This window comes from Schistocerca cancellata, chromosome 3 (genome assembly GCF_023864275.1).
Source record: "Schistocerca cancellata isolate TAMUIC-IGC-003103 chromosome 3, iqSchCanc2.1, whole genome shotgun sequence".
In the NCBI taxonomy this organism is placed as follows: Eukaryota; Metazoa; Arthropoda; class Insecta; order Orthoptera; family Acrididae; genus Schistocerca; species Schistocerca cancellata.
In genome coordinates this window covers 924,176,947-924,201,387 of record NC_064628.1, presented here as the reverse complement: position 1 = coordinate 924,201,387, position 24,441 = coordinate 924,176,947, and positions in this window count along the sequence as shown.

Below are 24,441 nucleotides of genomic sequence, written 5' to 3'. Positions count from 1 at the left end.
CACTTGCCAATCAGTATACATAGGACAAAGATGCAGGAATTTTAAAACAAGATACTTAGAACACCTCAGAAGCCTAAAAAGTAACAGCACCCATATTACATTTGCTGACCACCTAATAGCCCATAATCACCATTCAAGTGTTATAGCAACTGACTTAAGAGTACTGAAATCTAGCCTTAGTCAATAGCACAAACGAACAATAGAAGAAAATTTCCACGTACAGAAGGCAATAGCAGAAGGCAAAAAATTGTTCAAATGGTTCAAATGGCTCTAGTCACTATGGGAGTTAAGATCTGAGGTCATCAGTCACCTAGAACTTAGAACTACTTAAACCTAACTAACCTAAGAACATCACACACATCCATGCACGAGGCAGGACTCGAACCTGCGACTGTAGCAGCAGCGCGGTTCCGGACTGAAGCGCCTAGAACCGCTCGGTCACAACGGCCGGCAGCAGAAGGCAAATATGTTGTAAAGAAACACACTACATTCTGTAAAGGCACACTATTTAACACATTTCAGGGACTTTACAGTAAAGGCAACACAAACAGCTAAAGGAGCTAACAAACGAACACACACTAACACCCACATACGCACAGAGAGAGAGAGAATAAGAGATGAAAAAGTAAACAATGACGATGTTACAACATAGAACAACATAGTTTACATGTTTTGCGACGTGAAAAGCTGTTTCGTAAACCAAAATTATTCAAGGTACATTTAATATATGTGTGGGTTGCTTTCAGAAGGTGGTAGGAGAAGGATCTGTCACAACAAAACGTGAATAATCACAAATACATATGCAAAACATTTTGCCACGCCAGAATCACATTTTTTAAAATTCGAGAGACGTGCTGGTTCGCTGATAAAATTCACATTTACATCGTGTGTTTTGCAGATGACAAGCTATCAGTGCAGGACACCACACAAATCTACATCTACATCTACATCCATACTCCGCAAGCCACCTGACGGCGTGTGGCGGAGGGTCCTGCAAAACCAAATAATGTAAAATTAAGACAAGAAAAAACACGAACAAAAACAGGTTTTAGGATTCATTTTGTTAGATGATTTACAACCTAAAATATATTCATTTTTTATAGTTTTTCAATAAACAAAACCGACTGACGATGGCACACAGGTGCTGAAACGTGTTTGGGTAACAAGAACACACAATGTTTTGCATAAAAGGTGGAACCTATATTCAATCATTTTAACTGCAAATACGGAAAAAATACAAGACCTGAAAATCCAAAAGATGCATTCTTGTCATGAGATGTAAAAGTAACTGGTTGCTGGCACTTTTGGTACTGGTCAATAATATCAGTGTGACTAGGGCCTGCTGTCAGGTAGACCTTTCGCCGGATGCAAGTCTTTCGGTTTAACACCACTTCGGCGACTTTAGCGTCGATTGGGATGAAACGATGATGAGCAGTAAAATGACAGAATTCATTATCATATGGTGCCTCCCCCTAGTATTAGCGTCATTTTGTATGAATCGAGCAAATAAAAATCTGTTATGACCAAACTTGACTTAAATTACAAGATACTTCAATTGTCCTGTAGCATTTTTCACGGTCAGGCGATCCTAAATGGTTCAAATGGCTCTGAGCACTATGGGACTTAACATCTATGGTCATCAGTCCCCTAGAACTTAGAACTACTTAAACCTAACTAACCTAACGACAGCACACAACACCCAGTCATCACGAGGCAGAGAAAATCCCTGACCCAGCGGGGAATCGAACCCGGGAACCCGGGCGTGGGAAACGAGAACGCTACCGCACGACCACGAGCTGCGGACAAGCGACCGTCTAATAACAAATATAACCAGTCGTACTCCTAAGTTTGCTGGTCACGGCTGTGACAGTGTTGTCGTTGGGCATAGCGGCCAAAGGCAGTGATCGTTAGTTATTATTTAGTGGAGGTAACGAGAAAACGCAACAAGATGCCCTTATTTGGCCAGCTCACGAATTCTAAGTTAATGCGGCAAAATCACAAATTAAAATTAAATCAGCAACGCAAGTTCTGTACCAGAACGAGTAACTAGAAAGTTGCTAAGAATGTGGATAAGACGTACAGATTTCAACGCTTAGGTTTTGTCCAAAGTCTGCAAAGTCTGTGCCGATCAGCACAAGGCAGTGGCCAGGAGAGGCATAGCTACGAATCTTAGTTCCTACATCTACTACATTTACATCTACATTTATACTCCGCAAGCCACCCAACGGTGTTTGGCGGAGGGCACTTTACGTGCCACTGTCATTACCTCCATTTCCTGTTCCAGTCGCGTATGGTTCGCGGGAAGAACGACTGTCTGAGAGCCTCTGTGCGCGCTCTAATCTCTCTAATTTTACATTCGTGATCTCCTCGGGAGGTATAAGTAGGGGGAAGCAATATATTCGATACCTCATCCAGAAACGCACCCTCTCGAAACCTGGCGAGCAAGCTACACCGCGATGCAGAGCGCCTCTCTTGCAGAGTCTGCCACTTGAGTTTGTTAAACATCTCCGTAACGCTATCACGGTTACCAAATAACCCTGTGACGAAACGCGCCGCTCTTCTTTGGATCTTCTCTATCTCCTCCGTCAACCCGATCTGGTACGGATCCCACACTGATGAGCAATACTCAAGTATAGGTCGAACGAGTGTTTTGTAAGCCACCTCCTTTGTTGATGGACCACATTTTCTAAGGACTCTCCCAATGAATCTCAACCTGGTACCCGCCTTACCAACAATTAATTTTATATGATCATTCCACTTCAAATCGTTCCGCACGCATACTCCCAGATATTTTACAGAAGTAACTGCTACCAGTGTTTGTTCCGCTATCATATAATCATACAATAAAGGATCCTTCTTTCTATGTATTCGCAATACATTACATTTGTCTATGTTAAGGGTCAGTTGCCACTCCCTGCACCAAGTGCCTATCCGCTGCAGATCTTCCTGCATTTCGCTACAATTTTCTAATGCTGCAACTTCTCTGTATACTACAGCATCATCCGCGAAAAGCCGCATGGAACTTCCGACACTATCTACTAGGTCATTTATATATATTGTGAAAAGCAATGGTCCCATAACACTCCCCTGTGGCACGCCAGAGGTTACTTTAATGTCTGTAGACGTCTCTCCGTTGATAACAACATGCTGTGTTCTGTTTGCTAAAAACTCTTCAATCCAGCCACACAGCTGGTCTGATATTCCGTAGGCTCTTACTTTGTTTATCAGGCGACAGTGCGGAACTGTATCGAACGCCTTCCGGAAGTCAAGAAAAATAGCATCTACCTGGGAGCCTGTATCTAATATTTTCTGGGTCTCATGAACAAATAAAGCGAGTTGGGTTTCACACGATCGCTGTTTCCGGAATCCATGTTGATTCCTACATAGTAGATTCTGAGTTTCCAAAAACGACATGATACTCGAGCAAAACACATGTTCTAAAATTCTACAACAGATCGACGTCAGAGATATAGGTCTATAGTTTTGCGCATCTGCTCGACGACCCTTCTTGAAGACTGGGACTACCTGTGCTCTTTTCCAATCATTTGGAACCTTCTGTTCCTCTAGAGACTTGCGGTACACGGCTGTTAGAAGGGGGGCAAGTTCTTTCGCGTACTCTGTGTAGAATCGAATTGGTATCCCGTCAGGTCCAGTGGACTTCCCTCTGTTGAGTGATTCCAGTTGCTTTTCTATTCCTTGGACACTTATTTCGATGTCTGCCATTTTTTCGTTGGTGCGAGGATTTAGAGAAGGAACTGCCGTGCGGTCTTCCTCTGTGAAACAGCTTTGGAAAAAGGTGTTTAGTATTTCAGCTTTACGCTTGTCATCCTCTGTTTCAATGCCATCATCATCCCGGAGTGTCTGGACATGATGTTTCGATCCACTTACTGATTTAACGTAAGACCAGAACTTCCTAGGATTTTCTGTCAAGTCGGTACCTAGTATTTTACTTTCGAATTCACTGAACGCTTCACGCATAGCCCTCCTTACGCTAACTTTGACATCGTTTAGCTTCTGTTTGTCTGAGAGGTTTTGGCTGCGTTTAAACTTGGAGTGAAGCTCTCTTTGCTTTCGCAGTAGTTTCCTAACTTTGTTGTTGTACCACGGTGGGTTTTTCCCGTCCCTCACAGTTTTACTCGGCACGTACCTGTCTAAAACGCATTTTACGATTGCCTTGAACTTTTTCCATAAACACTCAACATTGTCAGTGTCGAAACAGCAATTTTCGTTTTGATCTGTTAGGTAGTCCGAAATCTGCCTTCTATTACTCTTGCTAAACAGATAAACCTTCCTCCCTTTTTTTATATTCCTATTAACTTCCATATTCAGGGATGCTGCAACGGCTTTATGATCACTGATTCCCTGTTCTGCACTTACAGAGTCGAAAAGTTCGGGTCTGTTTGTTATCAGTAGGTCCAAGATGTTATCTCCACGAGTCGGTTCTCTGTTTAATTCCTCGAGGTAATTTTCGGATAGTGCACTCAGTATAATGTCACTCGATGCTCTGTCCCTACCACCCGTCCTAAACATCTGAGTGTCCCAGTCTATATCTGGCAAATTGAAATCTCCACCTAAGACCATAACATGCTGAGAAAATTTATGTGAAATGTATTCCAAATTTTCTCTCAGTTGTTCTGCCACTAATGCTGCTGAGTCGGGGGGGTCGGTAAAAGGAGCCAATTATTAACCTAGCTCGGTTGTTGAGTGTAACCTCCACCCATAATAATTCACAGGAACTATCCACTTCTACTTCACTACAGGATAAACTACTACTAACAGCGACGAACACTCCACCACCGGTTGCATGCAATCTATCCTTTCTAAACACCGTCTGTGCCTTTGTAAAAATTTCGGCAGAATTTATCTCTGGCTTCAGCCAGCTTTCTGTACCTATAACGATTTCAGCTTCGGTGCTTTCTATCAGCGCTTGAAGTTCCGGTACTTTACCAACGCAGCTTCGACAGTTTACAATTACAATACCGATTGCTGCTTGGTCCCCACATGTCCTGACTTTGCCCCGCACCCGTTGAGGCTGTTGCCCTTTCTGCACTTGCCCGAGGCCATCTAACCTAAAAAACCGCCCAGCCCACGCCACACAACCCCTGCTAACCGTGTAGCCGCTTGTTGCGTGTAGTGGACTCCTGACCTATCCAGAGGAACCCGAAACCCCACCACCCTATGGCGCAAGTCGAGGAATCTGCAGCCCACACGGTCGCAGAACCGTCTCAGCCTCTGATTCAGACCCTCCACTCGGCTCTGTACCAAAGGTCCGCAGTCAGTCCTCCTCAGTTCTCCACTTTCACAAGAAACTCTACATGAATGGGCTATCTTATGCTGTTGGCAATGTGGCAGACGATAATACCGCTTATTGCATGAAAAACCAGAGAACTGCACCAGAAAATTCCCACTCCTGGCGTACAAAACGGATATTAACAAACAAGATGTAGGTACCAGCCTGGGACAATGTCTCTCCGATGTGTTGGCTTCTTACGGCCAAGAACGGGGCGACACGTGTGACTGGATACGCCAAATTTTGGAGCAAAAGAAACCGAGAGCGTTTCGCCCTTTGATGTCCATGCAGTAACGGCAAAAATGTGATACTCATTTGTTCTCTGGGGATGTCAGTGGGCCGGCCGGAGTGGCCGAGCGGTTCTAGGCGGTACAGTCTGAAGCCGCGCGACCGCTGCGGTCGCAGGTTCGAATCCTTCCTCGGGCTGGGATGTGTGTGATGTCCTTAGCTTAGTTAGGTTTAAGTAGTTCTAAGTTCTAGGGGACTGATGACCTCAGAAGTTAAGTCCGATAGTTCTCAGAGCCATTTCAACCAAACCAGTCATTTGATGGCAGTGGCGGCACGCCGTCTTCCGCCCTCAGCCCTCTGCAAACAAAAGCATCTGCCAATGAGATTCTCTAACTGTCTTGTGGTGATAAATAGGAGCCTGAGACCACACCAGGAATACGGCTACCCACAGAGAAAAACTCAGAGCTTTTTCTCCCTAGCAGATACAATGACGAGCCAAAACATTACGAACACCAGCTTCATAACTTCTTATTCCGTCTTTGGAACGAAATAAATACTTTGATTCTGTGGCTCAGGGATTCGACAATTTGTTGGCACGTTTATGGAGGTGCGTGACGTTAGATGTCTATTCACAGGTCGTGTAATTCGCGTAAATAACGAGCCGCTTAGTTTCGTGTGCGGTGGTAGCGCCCGACAGCGACCCAGATAGATTCCACAGGATTTACACCATACGAATTGGTCGTCGAGACATCAACGTGAGTGCACCACAATGATCCTCAAACCACTGCAGAACGGTTCCGGCCCCGAGAGACGGACAATTATACCGCTGAAATTATAATGAAATCTAGACCTTTAGCTGCTTACAGGCGTTGATAAATACCAACGGGGACAGTTGAGAAATGTGTGCCCCGACAGGGACTCGAACCTGGGACCTCGTGCTTACTTGGCAGACGCTCTATCCGACTGAGCCACCGGGGACACAGACGATAGTGCGACTACAGGGAATTATCCCTGGCACGCTCCCCGTGAGAGCCACACTTCCCAACTTTCTGACCACACCCTACATTTGTAGTGTCCCTGCCCACCATACTCATTACTCGCGGCAGTCAATCTAATGATTCCCGTGGGTGTTTGAGCAATGAGAATGCATCCACACTGAAGAAGATCATTGTCCGGTAAGACTCATCTACACTCCTGGAAATGGAAAAAAGAACACATTGACACCGGTGTGTCAGACCCACCATACTTGCTCCGGACACTGCGAGAGGGCTGTACAAGCAATGATCACACGCACGGCACAGCGGACACACCAGGAACCGCGGTGTTGGCCGTCGAATGGCGCTAGCTGCGCAGCATTTGTGCACCGCCGCCGTCAGTGTCAGCCAGTTTGCCGTGGCATACGGAGCTCCATCGCAGTCTTTAACACTGGTAGCTTGCCGCGACAGCGTGGACGTGAACCGTATGTGCAGTTGACGGACTTTGAGCGAGGGCGTATAGTGGGCATGCGGGAGGCCGGGTGGACGTACCGCCGAATTGCTCAACACGTGGGGCGTGAGGTCTCCACAGTACATCGATGTTGTCGCCAGTGGTCGGCGGAAGGTGCACGTGCCCGTCGACCTGGGACCGGACCGCAGCGACGCACGGATGCACGCCAAGACCGTAGGATCCTACGCAGTGCCGTAGGGGACCGCACCGCCACTTCCCAGCAAATTAGGGACACTGTTGCTCCTGGGGTATCGGCGAGGACCATTCGCAACCGTCTCTATGAAGCTGGGATACGGTCCCGCACACCGTTAGGCCGTCTTCCGCTCACGCCCCAACATCGTGCAGCCCGCCTCCAGTGGTGTCGCGACAGGCGTGAATGGAGGGACGAATGGAGACGTGTCGTCTTCAGCGATGAGAGTCGCTTCTGCCTTGGTGCCAATGATGGTCGTATGCGTGTTTGGCGCCGTGCAGGTGAGCGCCACAGTCAGGACTGCATACGACCGAGGCACACAGGGCCAACACCCGGCATCATGGTGTGGGGAGCGATCTCCTACACTGGCCGTACACCACTGGTGATCGTCGAGGGGACACTGAATAGTGCACGGTACATCCTAACCGTCATCGAACCCATCGTTCTACCATTCCTAGACCGGCAAGGGAACTTGCTGTTCCAACAGGACAATGCACGTCCGCATGTATCCCGTGCCACCCAACGTGCTCTAGAAGGTGTAAGTCAACTACCCTGGCCAGCAAGATCTCCGGATCTGTCCCCCATTGAGCATGTTTGGGACTGGATGAAGCGTCGTCTCACGCGGTCTGCACGTCCAGCACGAACGCTGGTCCAACTGAGGCGCCAGGTGGAAATGGCATGGCAAGCCGTTCCACAGGACTACATCCAGCATCTCTACGATCGTCTCCATGGGAGAATAGCAGCCTGCATTGCTGCGAAAGGTGGATATACACTGTACTAGTGCCGACATTGTGCATGCTCTGTTGCCTGTGTCTATGTGCCTGTGGTTCTGTCAGTGTGATCATGTGATGTATCTGACCCCAGGAATGTGTCAATAAAGTTTCCCCTTCCTGGGACAATGAATTCACGGTGTTCTTATTTCAATTTCCAGGAGTGTATATGAAGATGGTAGCTGTTCTTTCCGACATGCCCGGGAATCGGTAGATTGACTACCAGGAGCAATGAGTATAGTGGGCAGGGCCTCTACAAATGCAGTGTGTGGACAGTAAATGTGGGTCTTACGGGGAGCGTGCCAGAGAAAAGTCCCTGCAATTGGACTATCAGCGTGTTCGCTCAGAGGGTTAGTTGCCCTCTGTAATAAAAAAACTGAGCTTATCGATCAACAACGAACTTAAAACGGATGTCACGACGTCCGCACCGAGCAGATGCAACGAGCAAAAGCGAAGAAAATGAGATTTTAAAACAAAAAGTTGGATAAAGCGTCTGCCAGGTAAGAAGGAGGCCCCGTGTTCGAGCCCCAGTCGGGGCACATATTTTTCAACTGTGCCCGTTGATATTTATCAACGCCTGTAAGCAGCTAAAAGTCTAGATTTAATTATAATTTCATTGTCATAGACCTGCAAGATCACCAATGATATCTGTACAGATACCAGCTTCACATAATTATACTGCTGGAAGATGACATCGCCGTCGGGGAGGATATCAAGCATGAAGGGATGCAGGTGGTTCGCAGCTGTGAGCGTGTCTTCGATTACTGCCACAGGTTCCACGCAAGCGCAGCAGAACGCCTCCCATAGCATAATACTGCTCCCACCAATCTGTGTCCGTGGCGCGCAGCACGTTTCGAGCCGCCGTTCACCTCGATGACGGCGTTTGTGGAGACGGCCATTGACCAAGTGTAGCAAAAATGTAATCCACCCAAAGAGCTGGCACGTTTCCATTGATCGACGGCCGAATGCGGATGGTGCCGTATCCACTGCAGTTGCAACTGAGGATGTCGTTGGGTCAACACGTGAACACGTAGGGGTGGTCTGCAGCGGAGCTCCTTGTTCAAGAGTGTACGATGAACGGCGTGACCCAAACCACTGCAGCAGCATTGTGCTCTTTCGGCACAGATGCCACAGATGACCGAAGAGTCGTGGACGTCCAACCATTTAGCGCCTAGCGATAGTTTCACTGTCCTTCCAGCTCTTTCCGTAGATGCTCACGAAAGTAGCACGCGAACATTCGACCAGCTGGGCCGTTTTCGAGATACTCGCTCATAGGCTCTGCGTACTAATAATCTGCCCTTTGTCAAAGTCTATTAACTCAATGGATTTCCCCGTTTGCAGCCCATATCTTCGCTAGTGTGATCCCCGGTCCGTGTCTGCTCCGCTTGTATACTTTTGTTAGCGCGTTCGCGTAACATGCCCGCAACGCCACCAGGCCGCAAAAAACGTTGCGGTGGGCAGCCGTCAAAATGTTTTGTCTTGTCAGTGTGTGTCCAGTACTCACAATACAATAACTAAAAAGCAGACTCAGAAAAATGAGACAATAAAGCTTAACGATGTTGTTGTTGTTGTTGTGGTCTTCAGTCCAGAGATTGGTTTGATGCAGCTCTCCATGCTACTCTGTCCTGTTCAAACTTCTTCATATCCCAGTACCTACTGCAACCTACATCCTTCTGAATCTCCTTAGTGTATTCATCACTTCGTCTCCCTCTACGATTTTTACCCTCCACATTGCCCTCCAATTCTAAATTGGTGATCCCTTGATGCCTCAGAATATGTCCTACCAACCGATCCCTTCTTCTAGTCAAGTTGTGCCACAAGTTTCTCTTCTCCCCAATTCTATTCAATACCTCCTCATTAGATATGTGATCTACCCATCTAATCTTCAGCATTCTTCTGCAGCACCACGTTTCGAAAGCTTCCATTCTCTTCTTGTCCAAACAATTTATCGTCTACGTTTCACTTCCATACATGGCTACACTCCATACAAATACTTTCCGAAACGACTTCCTGACACTTAAATCCATACTCGATGTTAACAAATTTCTCTTCTTCAGTAAAGCTTTCCTTGCCATTACCAGTCTACATTTTATATCCTCTCTACTTCGACCATCCTCAGTTATTTTGCTCCCCAAATAGCAAAATTCATTTACTGCTTTAAGCGTCTCATTTCCTAATCTATTTCCCTCAGCATCACCCGACTTAATTCGACTACATTCCATTACCCTCGTTTTGCTTTTGTTGATGTTCATCTTATATCCTCTTTTCAATACACTGTCCATTCCGTTCAGCTGCTCTTCCAGGTACTTTGCTGTCTTAGAAACAATTACAACGTCATCGTCGAACCTCAAAGTTTTTAATTTTCCTCCATGGATTTTAATTCCCACTCCGAATTTTTCTTTCGTTTGCTTTACTGCTTGCTCAACATACAGATTGAATAGCATCAGGGATAGGCTACAACCCTTTCTCACTCCCTTCCCAACGACTGCTTCCCTTTCATGCCCTTCGACTCTTATAACTGCCATCTGGTTTCTGTACAAATTGTAAATAACCTTTCGTTCCCTGTATTTACCCCTGCCACCTTCAGAATTTGAAAAAGAGTATTCCGGTCAACATTGTCAAAAGCTTTCTCTAAGTCTACAGATGTTAGAAACGTAGGTTTGCCTTTCCTTAATCTATTTTCTAAGGTAAGTCGTAGGGTCAGCATTACTTCACGTGTTCCAACATTTCTACCGAATCCAAACTGATTTTCCCCGAGGTCGGCTTCTACCAGCTTAACGATACTTGGTAGTAATGTCAGAATATAATTGGTATTCTTTAATAGACTTTTGAAATATTATCTTACGTTTACCATGATATCGCGGAATATAGCACGAACGGGCACTATAGGGAAGTCATTCGGCCTGTTCCACAATACAGGCTGACAATTACTGAACTATGTAACAAAACGTAAATGAGTTACAAACTACGACGTGCACACACTTTATTCAACATCTTAAACGTCACTGCAGATATTCAGATTTAGGTTATGACTTCTCGATATGCCTGCCATCATTGGCGATGATGTGGCGCAGACGCATAGAGAAATTCTGCATGACCCGCTGAAGTGTCGCAACATCGATTCTGTCTATGACTTCCTGAATGGCTGTTTTCAGCTCAGCAATGGTTTTGGGGTTATTGCTGTACAACTTGTCTTTAATGTAGCCCCATAGAAAGAGGTCCCATGTGTTAAGATCCGAAGAATATGGCGGCCAATCGGGGCCCATGCCAGTGGCCTCTTGGTACCCCAGAGCCGGAATGAGGTCCCCAAAGTGCTCCTCCAACACATCAAACACTTTCCTGCTTCGATGTGTTGCCCTCATATACATAAATGACCTGGTGGATGACATCGGAAGTTCACTGAGGCTTTTTGCAGATGATGCTGTGGTGTATCGAGAGGTTGTAACAATGGAAAATTGTACTGAAATGCAGGAGGATCTGCAGCGAATTGACGCATGGTGCAGGGAATGGCAATTGAATCTCAATGTAGACAAGTGTAATGTGCTGCGAATACACAGAAAGATAGATCCTTTATCATTTAGCTACAAAATAGCAGGTCAGCAACTGGAAGCAGTTAATACCATAAATTATCTGGGAGTACGCATTAGGAGTGATTTAAAATGGAATGATCATATAAAGTTGATCGTCGGCAAAGCAGATGCCAGACTGAGATTCATTGGAAGAATCCTAAGGAAATGCAATCCGAAAACAAAGGAAGTAGGGTACAGTACGCTTGTTCGCCCACTGCTTGAATACTGCTCAGCAGTGTGGGATCCGTACCAGATAGGGTTGATAGAAGAGATGGAGAAGATCCAACGGAGAGCAGCGGGCTTCGTTACAGGATCATTTAGTAATCGCGAAATCGTTACGGAGATGACAGATAAACTCTAGTGGAAGACTCTGCAGGAGAGACGCTCAGTAGCTCGGTACGGGCTTTTGTCAAAGTTTCGAGAACATACCTTCACCGTAGAGTCAAGCAGTATATTGCTCCCTCCTACGTATATCTCGCGAAGAGACCATGAGGATAAAATCAGAGAGATTAGAGCCCACACAGACGCATACCGACAATCCTTCTTTCCACGAACAATACGAGACTGGAATAGAAGGGAGAACCGATAGAGGTACTGAAGGTACCCAACGCCACACACCGTCAGGTGGCTTGCGGAGTATGGATGTAGATGTAGATGTAGATGTAGCCGGCCGGTGTGGCCGTGCGGTTAAAGGCGCTTCAGTCTGGAATCGCATGACCGCTCCGGTCGCAGGTTCGATTCCTGCCTCGGGCATGGATGTGTGTGATGTCCTTAGGTTAGATGGGTTTAAGTAGTTCTAAGTTCTACGAGACTGATGACCACAGATGTTAAGTCCCATAGTGCTCAGAGCCATTTAGCCTGCTTCGATGTGGACGCGCTCCGTCTTGCATGAACCACATCTTGTCGAAATCAGGGTCACTTTCGATGTTGGAAAGAATTCATCTTCCAAATTCTTTACGTGCCGTCCGGTAGCCACTGTGCCATCAAGCACTGTCGCACCGATTATTACGTGACTGGACCGTGAACACCACACAGTCACACTGTAAGCAGGCTGTTTAGGTTTTTATGTTGGTAACGCCACGTAGCGCTCTGTATGGAAATCACTGACTGTGCTGTGTGCAGTCTGTGGCTGGTTGTCATTTTTGAAATATTCGCTATTGTAGTGTTGGTCAGTTGGATGTGAACAGCGCGTAGCGTTGCGCAGTTGGAGATGAGCCGCCAGAGAGAGATGCCAGAGTTTTGAGAACGGACGATCTGGACGTGTGTCCGCCTGAAAAAGGAAATTCGTAAAGATGGATGTCATGAATTGAGGTATATATATAATGACTTTTGAACACTATTAAGGTAAATACATTGTTTGTTCTTTATCAAAATCTTTCATTTGCTAACTATGCTATCAGTATTTAGTGCCTTGAGTAGTTAGAATCTTTTATTTAGCTGGCAGTATTGGCGCCCGCTGTATTGCAGTAGTTTGACTAACGAAGATTTTTGTGAGGTAAGTGATTCATGAAAGGTATAGGTTATTGTTAGTCAGGGCAATTCTTTTGTAGGGATTATTGAAAGTCAGATTGCGTTGCGCTAAAAATATATATTGTGTCATTTTAGTGATGATCAGAATAAGTAAAGAGAGAAATGTCTGAGTACGTTCAGTTTTGCTCAGCTGTTTGAAAATCAAATAACATAAGAAGTTTACCAGCACAATAATACATAATTTTTTCTAAGGGGACGTTTCAACACGTTGAGGGCGAACGGACTTCACGATCGTGAAATCCGGTTTCTCAGTCCCGCAAGTACACTGTGCCGGTTAAGTTTCACGTGCAAATGACCGACAACAAGACGCGTGAGCACGCGCGCAGTAATTCCCATCATGCTTTGCGGCCAACCGTGTAGTTTCAACGTCGTAACACAAACCGTTCAGAAGTTATGACCATTTTACTTCACATCGTTCAATAATTTTCACCCTGTACAAGATGTAACGAGGCAACCACACCGGGCAGTAATGTACGAATGCATCCTCCGCTGCGGCCTCCGCGCCCTGTTACCGGCTGCTGAAGCCGTCGGCACACGGACCGTGCATCCGAACGTTGAGCGTTGAGTGTGCCGAGTTTCTGACGTCATAGCGTGGGACAGCACGTTCGGGAGTCTTTCCGAACGTGCAGAGCAGTATTTGGCATGTCAGATATTCTGAGCGTGCGTCTGAGCGTTGACCAATGAGATGGCACAACGCCACCTACGTCACACGCACGCCGTCTACCTTCAGTATAGAGTTGTGAGGCGCCATATTGGCATTCATTTCAAGCCTATTTGTGTATATGCCGTTTCTGAGCCCTAGGAAATTGAGAATCACTGGAAAACCCGTTCTTAACTGTGTGATTCGTGCCAATAAAATAATGAGAAACATCATAATCGTGGCAAAAGAGTTATTGTAACCTTCTTATTGTGATAGTAGGCTATTTGAAGCTAGTGAGACACTGAAGATTTACCCAAAACGCATAGTTCTTGGTACAATTTGTTATAATTAAACTTCAATTAGCAACATATCTACAATTAAGGTTTTCTGCACGAGTTGAGATACTATTATTAGGCATCTCTAGTATGTTATTGCTGTAGTGTAGTAACTAGCGTCACCGCCCCATAACAATTATGTTGGAGGGGCGGTGGTTCGTGTCTTGCCACTTCCAAATTTTTTTCTCTAACATTCGCGTTTTTATTGGCTTCTGATACTTTATTATTAGTTTAATATAAGTACATACTATAACATTTGATGTTACGCAAATATAAGTTCACCTTTTTTTGAGGGGTGACTTTGTTCGAATGGCTTAATCTACAGGACAGCTTGCGCTATTTGTATAAAGATATTTTGCTCCTTTTTGTTTTACGCTTCGTAATTCACATGTTACCACGATTCTGTTACTGGGTAGGAACAGTGATAAAGTAAGACTGACCCTGGGGTTTTACTAAAATGTGGGAATGATGAAATAATGTTTATCTTATGCGGAGAAGTATTCCAAATGTGTACCGCACTGTTTGTAATGGAACTTTTACAAGCCTGTGTCCTTATTGATTGTACATGGTACTTTCCTTTTCGTGGACGATGGAGGAAATGTGCGTTTTAACTGAGATGAGCCGGCCGCGGTGGCCGTGCGGTTCTGGCGCTGCAGTCCGGAACCGCTGGACTGCTACGGTCGCAGGTTCGAATCCTACCTCGGGCATGTGTGTGTGTGACGTCCTTAGGTTAGTTAGGTTTAAGTAGTTGTAAGTTCTAGGGGACTTATGACCTAAGATGTTGAGTCCCATAGTGCTCAGAGCCATTTGAACCATAACTGAGCTGACGTGGGCATTTTACACGCACCTGTTGAGTAAACAGAGTGGTTTACGAACTAGAAACATCCCTCAACTGCCGTTGAAGTGCGTTGCGATCGCGTCTACCACGTTGGGGCCCACGTACCGTATGCACAAGTCGCATCGTTCCTGAGCGTTCAGCAGCACGTTGAACTTGGCACGCTCAACGTTAACGTTCGACAGCACGGTCCGTGTGCCGACGGCTTTAGTCCACAGTCGCCGCTGCCCCCACTCCACGGCACTACGCTCTGGCTGCCACTGATGAGGCCAGTCAGTGTTGGAGTACGCGGCCGCGATGCGGGGGAGGGAAGACCACGGACTCACACGTTGTGGCGTTGCGGAGGGTGCAGGACCGATCTCTCAAACCAGCCCTGCGCCTCGCGAGGCTGTATAGGCAACTCGTATGCCGCACGAAGACACTGGAATTCTGCTTCCGCCGAACAGAATCCCACAGTCGGTTAATCGTGGAACTGGGCCACCAACCTCACCGCAGACCGACAAGACGTTACGAGAATAAACTTATCTGCAGCAGCCTGAGGTAAACTCACCTCCACATCACCAGAGGCTGTGATAATAATTTTCTTTGCAGCAGCACGAGGACAATCTTCCCCACATTACCTGAGGACAAGGCAACAAGTCAGGTGAAACGTAACATCACTCCTAGAGGTTCACCAGGAATAACGCTGCATGCGTTTAACTTGCACACACATGCCGAGCGAGGAATGCTCGACAATTATGGCGACTAGTGACTCCATTACATATAATTTTTCTGCATTCTGCCTATTTTAAATTACAAAGTGGCTAAGGTAGATTTCTGGAGTTCTAGAAATGGCTAAAGTGAGTACTCTCCTAGTGAGTACTTGATTCGTGAGAAGAAATTCACTACTGGCCATTAAAATTGCTACACCAACAAGAAATGCACATGATAAACGGCTATTCATTGGACAAATATATTATACTAGAACTGACATGTGATTACATTTTCACGTAGTTTGGGTGCATATATCCTGAGAAATCGGTACCCGGTATAACTACTTCTGGCCGTTATAACAGCCTTGAGTCGCCTAGTCATTGAGTCAAACAGAGCTTGGGTGGCGTGTACAGGTATAGCTGCCCATGCAGCTTCAACACGATACCACAGTTCATCAAGAGTAGTGACTGGCGTATTGTGACGAGCCAGTTGCTCGGCCACCATTGACCAGACGTTTTCAGTTGGTGGGAGATCTGGAGAATGTGCTGGCCAGGGCAGCAGTCGAACATTTTCTGTATCCAGAAAGACCCGTCCAAGACCTGCAACATGTATCGTGTATTATCCTGCTGAAATGTAGGGTTTCGCTGTGATCGAATGAAGGGTAGAGCCACGGGTCGTAACATATCTGAAATGTAACGTCCACTGTTCAAAGTTCCGTCACTGCGAACAAGAGGTGACCGAGACGTGTAACCAATGGCAACCCTTACCGACGGGTGATATGCCTGTATGGCGTAACGAATACCCGCTTCCAATGTGCATTCACCGCGATGTCGACAAACACGAATGCGACCATCATGATGCTGTAAACAGAACCTAGATTCATCCGAAAAAATGACGTTCTGCCATTCGTGCACCCAGGTTCGTCGTTGAGTACACCATCGGAGGCACTCCTGTCTGTGATGCAGCGTCAAGGGTAACCGCAGCCACGGTCTCCGAGCTGATAGTCCATGGTGCTGCAAACGTCGTCGAACTGTTCGTGCAGATGGTTGGTATCTTACAGACGTCCCCATCTGTTGACTCAGGGATCGAGACGTGGCTGCACGATCCGTTACAGCCATGCGTATAAGATGCCTGTCATCTCGACTGCTAGTGATACGAGGCCGTTGGGATCCAGCACGGCGTTCCGTATTACCCTCCTGAGCCCACCGATTCCATATTATGCTAACAGTCATTGGATCTCGACCAACGCGAGCAGCACTGTCGCGATACGATAAACCGTAATCGCGATAGGCTACAATCCGACCTTTATCAAAGTCGGAAACGTGATGGTACGCATTTATCCTCCTTACACGAGGCATCACAACAACCTTTCACCAGGCAACGCCGGTCAACTGCTGTTTGTGTATGAGAAATCGGTTGGTATCTTTCCTTATGTCAGCACGTTATAGGTGTCGCTACCGGCGCCGGCCTCGTGTGAATGCTCTGAAAAGCTAATCATTTGTATATCACAGCATCTTCTTCCTGTCGGTTAAATTTCGCGTCTTTAGCACGTCATCTTCGTGGTACAGCAATTGTAATGGCCAGTAGTATATATTTAACTTGACTGACGAAAGAAAGCAGAAAGGTGCGAAAGAAAGACGTTCGGCAGACACCGCTGTCTACGTGTGCTCTCATCTTAAACAACAGGTGCCAAACGCAACTGTAACTATGAATCTCCTGCTAGTGTAAATGCTGTTTGTGAGAGGGCAATGCGCCTCTCAATTACTTTTGGAGCGTCATTGCATTTCTGTTCTGTTACTGGTGGCTAACCAATCCTGCTTCCCAGGGACCCCAATTTAATTATGATCAGAATAATTACACTGTGGACCTACGAGAGCGGATAGTCAGGGCCATCCTCGAGTGTCTTTTATATGAGATGGTGAAACATCGCGGTCTGCTGCTCTCGATGCATCTTACAAACGTGAGATGGCTGTGGACACGCAGCCCACCCTGGTAAGTGGGGAGCGTGGCAGGTATGCAGTCAAGAAACTACTGACTGGCATCCGACAGATGCAATTCAAACATATTTACGTTTACCTTTTGAAAATAAAATAGCACCGAGATAGGCGAGTGGGATTGATTAATACCTTTTAAAACCCACAACCGAGTCTAACAAGTTCAAAAGTCTCTCCTGATCCCACTGTTTTTCATTTTTAGGCTGTTGACGTTGCTGCTACCAACATGTCTCAACAGTGTTAGGAAAGAGTACTCTCAAAATAATGTACACAGTCCAAATACTTTATCACGTATCTTTTAATATACACTCCTGGAAATGGAAAAAAGAACACATTGACACCGGTGTGTCAGACCCACCATACTTGCTCCGGACACTGCGAGAGGGCTGTACAAGCAATGATCACACGCACGGCACAGCGGACACACCAGGAACCGCGGTGTTGGCCGTCGAATGGCGCTAGCTGCGCAGCATTTGTGCACCGCCGCCGTCAGTGTCAGCCAGTTTGCCGTGGCATACGGAGCTCCATCGCAGTCTTTAACACTGGTAGCATGCCGCGACAGCTTGGACGTGAACCGTATGTGCAGTTGACGGACTTTGAGCGAGGGCGTATAGTGGGCATGCGGGAGGCCGGGTGGACGTACCGCCGAATTGCTCAACACGTGGGGCGTGAGGTCTCCACAGTACATCGATGTTGTCGCCAGTGGTCGGCGGAAGGTGCACGTGCCCGTCGACCTGGGACCGGACCGCAGCGACGCACGGATGCACGCCAAGACCGTAGGATCCTACGCAGTGCCGTTGGGGACCGCACCGCCACTTCCCAGCAAATTAGGGACACTGTTGCTCCTGGGGTATCGGCGAGGACCATTCGCAACCGTCTCCATGAAGCTGGGCTACGGTTCCGCACACAATTAGGCCGTCTTCCGCTCACGCCCCAACATCGTGCAGCCCGCCTCCAGTGGTGTCGCGACAGGCGTGAATGGAGGGACGAATGGAGACGTGTCGTCTTCAGCGATGAGAGTCGCTTCTGCCTTGGTGCCAATGATGGTCGTATGCGTGTTTGGCGCCGTGCAGGTGAGCGCCACAATCAGGACTGCATACGACCGAGGCACACAGGGCCAACACCCGGCATCATGTTGTGGGGAGCGATCTCCTACACTGGCCGTACACCACTGGTGTTCGTCGAGGGGACACTGAATAGTGCACGGTACATCCAAACCGTCATCAAACCCATCGTTCTACCATTCCTAGACCGGCAAGGGAACTTGCTGTTCCAACAGGACAATGTACGTCCGCATGTATCCCGTGCCACCCAACGTGCTCTAGAAGGTGTAAGTCAACTACCCTGGCCAGCAATATCTCCGGATCTGTCCCCCATTGAGCATGTTTGGGACTGGATGAAGCGTCGTCTCACGCGGTCTGCACGTCCAGCACGAACGCTGGTCCAAATGAGGGGCCAGGTGGAAATGGCATGGCAAGCCATTCCACAGGACTACATCCAGCATCTCTACGATCGTCTTCATGGGAGAATAGCAGCCTGCATTGCTGCGAAAGGTGGATATACACTGTACTAGTGCCGACATTGTGCATGCTCTGTTGCCTGTGTCTATGTGCCTGTGGTTCTGTCAGTGTGATCATGTGATGTATCTGACCCCAGGAATGTGTCAATAAAGTTTCCCCTTCCTGGGACAATGAATTCACGGTGTTCTTATTTCAATTTCCAGGAGTGTAACATACTGAGGACGAAAGAAACTGGTAAAGGCATGCATATCCATATGCAGAGATATGTAAACAGGCAGAATACGGCGCTGCGGTCAGCAACGCCTATGTAAGGAAACAAGTGTCTCTCGTAGTTGTTAGATCGGTTACTGCTGCTACGAGAGTAAGTCAATTCTCATCCGCAATTTAGTTATATTTTTATTTTTGTAGTACTGTCGTTTTACGTTGATGATGCATCATTTGTTTATTTGCTGTTATATCTTTGCAATTTTCAAGCTGCTGGGTTAGTTTCGTTACCACTGCCGTGCTGTTAACCATGGCTGCTCAGCTCTCTACAGGGTTATTACAAATGATTGAAGCGATTTCACAGCTCTACAATAACTTTATTATTTGAGATATTTTGAAAATGCTTTGCACATACATACAAAAACTCAAAAAGTTTTTTTAGGCATTCACAAATGTTCGATATGTGCCCTTTCAGTGATTCGGCAGGCATCAAGCCGATAATCAAGTTCCTCCCACACTCGGCGCATCATGTCCCCATCAATGAGTTCGAAAGCATCGTTGATGCGAGCTCGCAGTTCTGGCACGTTTCTTGGTAGAGGAGGTTTAAACACTGAATCTTTCACATAACCCCACAGAAAGAAATCGCATGGTGTTAAGTCGGGAGAGCGTGGAGGCCATGACATGAATTGCTGATCATGATCTCCACCACGACCGATCCATCGGTTTTCCAATCTCCTGTTTAAGAAATGCCGAACATCATGATAGAAGTGCGGTGGAGCACCATCCTGTTGAAAGATGAAGTCGGCGCTGTCGGTCTCCAGTTGTGGCATGAGCCAATTTTCCGCGGGCTACGCGTGAAACTTGCCCGCACGCGTTCAACCGTTTCTTCGCTCACTGCAGGCCGACCCGTTGATTTCCTCTTACAGAGGCATCCAGAAGCTTTAAACTGCGAATACCATCGCCGAATGGAGTTAGCAGTTGGTGGATCTTTGTTGAACTTCGTCCTGAAGTGTCGTTGCACTGTTGTGACTGACTGATGTGAGTGCATTTCAAGCACGACATACGCTTTCTCGGCTCCTGTCGCCATTTTGCCTCACTGCGCTCTCGAGCGCTTTGACGGCAGAAACCTGAAGTGCGGCTTCAGCCGAACAAAACTTTATGAGTTTTTCTACGTATCTGTAGTGTGTCATGACCATATGTCAATGAATGGAGCTACAGTGAATTTATGAAATCGCTTCAATCATTTGAAATAGCCCTGTATTTGCACCAAAGAAGAGCAACGTTCAGTGATCCGTTTTTTGTGTTCGGAAGGCGGAAGAAGGGAAGAAATTCATCGAAGACTTTCGCTGCAGTCCGGGAACAGTGTTTTGCCACAACGAAGTGTCTACAAGTGGATTGAAAAATTCCGTCGATTTGCCTCGGACGAAGCAGTGAAAGAAGCGGTGCGTACCTGGCTCGCAGCTCAACAGAGAACCTTCTTTTATGGGGGCATCGGAAAGCTCGTACAACGATGGACCAAGTGCGTTGAAACGCATGGGGACTATGTATAAAAATGATGCTCTTGTAAGTTGCCTATTTAATTACAGTAAAATTTTATAACTACTTCGCGAATAATAATTGACCTACCCTCGTACAATGGCAGACTATCAAGATTTAAGTGAGTTGGAACTTGATGTTATGGTCGGAACACGAGCGATGGGACACACTGCGGTAGCGATGAAGTGGAGGTTTTCCTGTACGAGCATTTCACGAGTGTATCGTGAATATCAGGAACCCGGTAAAACATCAAATCTCTGCCATCGTGCCGGCCGGGGTGGCCGAGCGGTTCTAGGCGCTACAGTCTGGAGCCGCGCGACCGCTACGGTCGCAGGTTCGAATCCTGCCTCGGGCATGGATGTGTGTGTTGTCCTTAGGTTAGTTAGGCTTAAGTAGTTCTAAGTTCTGGGGTGGCTGATGACCTCAGTAGTTATGTTCCATAGTGCTCAGGGCCATTTGAACCATTTGTCATCGCTGCGGCCGGAAAAAGAGTCCTGCAAGAACGGGACCAACGACGACCGAGGAGAATGGTTCAATGTAACGGAAGTGCAACCTTTCCGCAAATTGCTGCAGATTTCAATGCTGGGCTATCAACAAGTGTCAGCGTGCGAACCATTCAACGAAACATAAACGATATAGGTTTTCGGAGCCGTAGGCCTATTGGTGTACCCTTGGCGACATAAAGTTTTACGCATCTCCCGGGCCCTTCGACACCGACATGAAACTGTTAACGACTGGAAACATGTTGCCTGTTCGGACGAGTCTCGTTTCAAATTCTATCGAGCGGATGGACGTGTACGGGTATGATATAACCATGTGAATCCATGGACCCTGCATGGCAGCGGGGGACTGTTCAAGCTTCTGGAGGCTCTGTAATTGAGTGGGGCGTGCGCAGTTGGAGTGATGCGGGACCCCTGATACGTCTAGATACGACTATGTGTAACCTCCCCCTCACTTATCGACCTTAATGACAGTGAAAAATGAAACCGCGTGTACCTAATGGGAATTTTGGAAAAGCAATCGCCACCGAAGTCAATCTGTCGGTAAAGAGGGAGGAAAGGGTTACATCTAAATGAAAGGAAAAATGCAAATGAAACTGGTGGAAATTAATTTTGAAAAGGGGTAAAGTTAATAAAGAACGTAAATGTGCGGCCATTACGTTAACAATCAACTAGCGGTAATTAGATATTTGAGATTTGGGGGAAATTACGGTCGCCAGTCCTAAGGACAAGTACTATAGTAAATGAAAAAGAAAGATTATTACACATATAATTAGCACTAGAAGCGTGGCAACTGAAGGTTGACAAGTGTAGTGTGAAAACTGAAAGTTTGTCAGAAGTAATAAATTTCGCTACACTCTGACTTAATTTAGCAAAAGAATTAATAAAACCGGAAAATCGAAAGTTAATTTAGTGACTGAAGTTAATAGTGAGCTTTCTTTCTGAAGCACATCGAAATTCAGTAAAATACGGTTAGTCTTGGACTACCTCAACAATCATTTCAAAAGCTACTTGAATCTACGCAATTTAGAAATAAGAGATTTAACTTTGAACTTGAATTAAATGATTCTGAACAATTAACAATAGTAAAATTTAGTACGTACCAAGCTGAGCTGCAGTCACAGGTAAGCTAAAATACGGTAACAAAACTCGCACTCGTAATTTGTGCTTGTGCAATCTGAATACTGTAGCCAGCTATGAATACCTTAACTGAACTTTGAAATTAAAGCAGTGAAATAAAATGATGCTGGCGTTTGAATTTCAACGACACTCGGGTTCATTCCGAAAAAGGAAGGGACCCTGCTTGGTAATGCAACTGGGACAATGAGCAACAAAGGTTCATGCTAAGTTGCTGTAATTTTGCGAGGCAAATGGAACAATTTTAAAAGCTGAGGTCTGCCATACAGTTCTAAAACTTTACGTGCTTCCAGTCTTCCTTGTTGGTTGATTGAAGGTTTGAAGCCGTCGATCGAGGAGGTGGCGACAGTCACTCATTGTCGGCCGTCGCTGTTGCAGAAGCTGGATGTTGGCGCGCCTTCTTCTAGACACGGTCACCAGACGAAACGGGCTCTTGATGCGCGCCAGCTAATGCTTCCCGTCCGCGACACCATGTCAGAAACTATCATCGCTAGTCGAGTGCAATTACATGCTGCCAAACCCCGAAAGCGCGGCAACTCGCGGGAGCGTCACACAACACACCTGCTCCACTCACTACTCCAGCCAGACTCTCTGCTCAGCCCGCGCTCCATGCGGCAGAGTTAACACTACCAAAGATCCTAAACACTCTGGTTCTCCACACGACCTATCGATGTAATCGTTCGATAGCAGTTTTCCCTAGGCAAGACCCAGCGTAAAAATACAAATAATGTTTACAAAACAACCAATTATACATCGACATAAATGCATATATATACACAAACAGTAATACAATTACAATATATAAAGAGACAGAAATGTCATATCTTGAGGTAACAAAACGAGGAAAAAAATTATAGTACAATAGATGGAAATAGGAGGATATGCATTTCCGGCGTTACATATGACAGGTGACACGTACGTAAGCCATTCATGTCCATTGTGCATGCCGACGGACTTGGACAATTCCAGTAGGACAATGCGAGTCCACACGCGTCCAGAAGTGCTACGGGGTAGCACTAGAAACACTCTTGTGAGATTAAACACTTTCGCTGGCCACCAAACTCCCCTGGCATGAACATTGTTCAGCGTATCTGGGATGCCTTGAATCGTTCTGTTCGGAAGAGATCTCCAACCCTCGTAGGTTTGCGGATTTATGGACAGCCCTGCAGGATTCATGGTGTCAGTTCTCTCCAGCACCACTTCAGACACTAGTCGAGTCCGTGCCGTGTCGTGTTGCGACACTTCTCCGTGCTCGCCGGGGCCCTACACGATATTAGGCAGCTGTACCAGTATCTTTGGCTCTCCAGTGTAAATCTTTTACAAATGTGAGCACTCTTTTCAGTTTGCGCCCACTTTGTAAGCTGTCATTGGAAAGCGAGATTAATTTCCTTCTTTCGTTCGTGACAAGCGAAAATGGATCGGCAGCAGAGATATACACAACTGAGCCCGAAGATTATGAGAACCTAGTTAACAGCGTGCTGGTCCATCTTTGGGCCGCAATACTGCAACGATTCTGTGTGGCACGGATACAAAAAGTCCTTGAAAGATTTCCAGTTGCATGCGGCTCCTGATGCCTGTGTGGAATTCATGTAATTCCCACAAATTACGGACCATTGTTTTGTCGTCATGGAGCTGATTCTCAGTAGTCCCAGATGCGTTTCATCGGTTTTGAGATAAGGCGAATTTGAGGCCAAGACATCAGCATGAGTTCACTATCGCGCTCCGAAACCCAGAGTACCGCGATTGTAGCCGTGTGACACAGTCAGGCATGGCATCACCATTGGAGAGGACATTAAGAACAAAGTGCTGCAGGTGGTCCACAATAATGTTCGCGTGGTCCCCAATTCTCGAAATGCGTCTGACTACTGTCATAGGCCCCATCAAGCCACAGGTGAGTGTCACCATACCATAGTACTGCCTCCACTGAGCCGTGTCCATGGATCGGAGCATGTTTTGTGTAGTTGTTTCCCCGGATGATGGCGTAT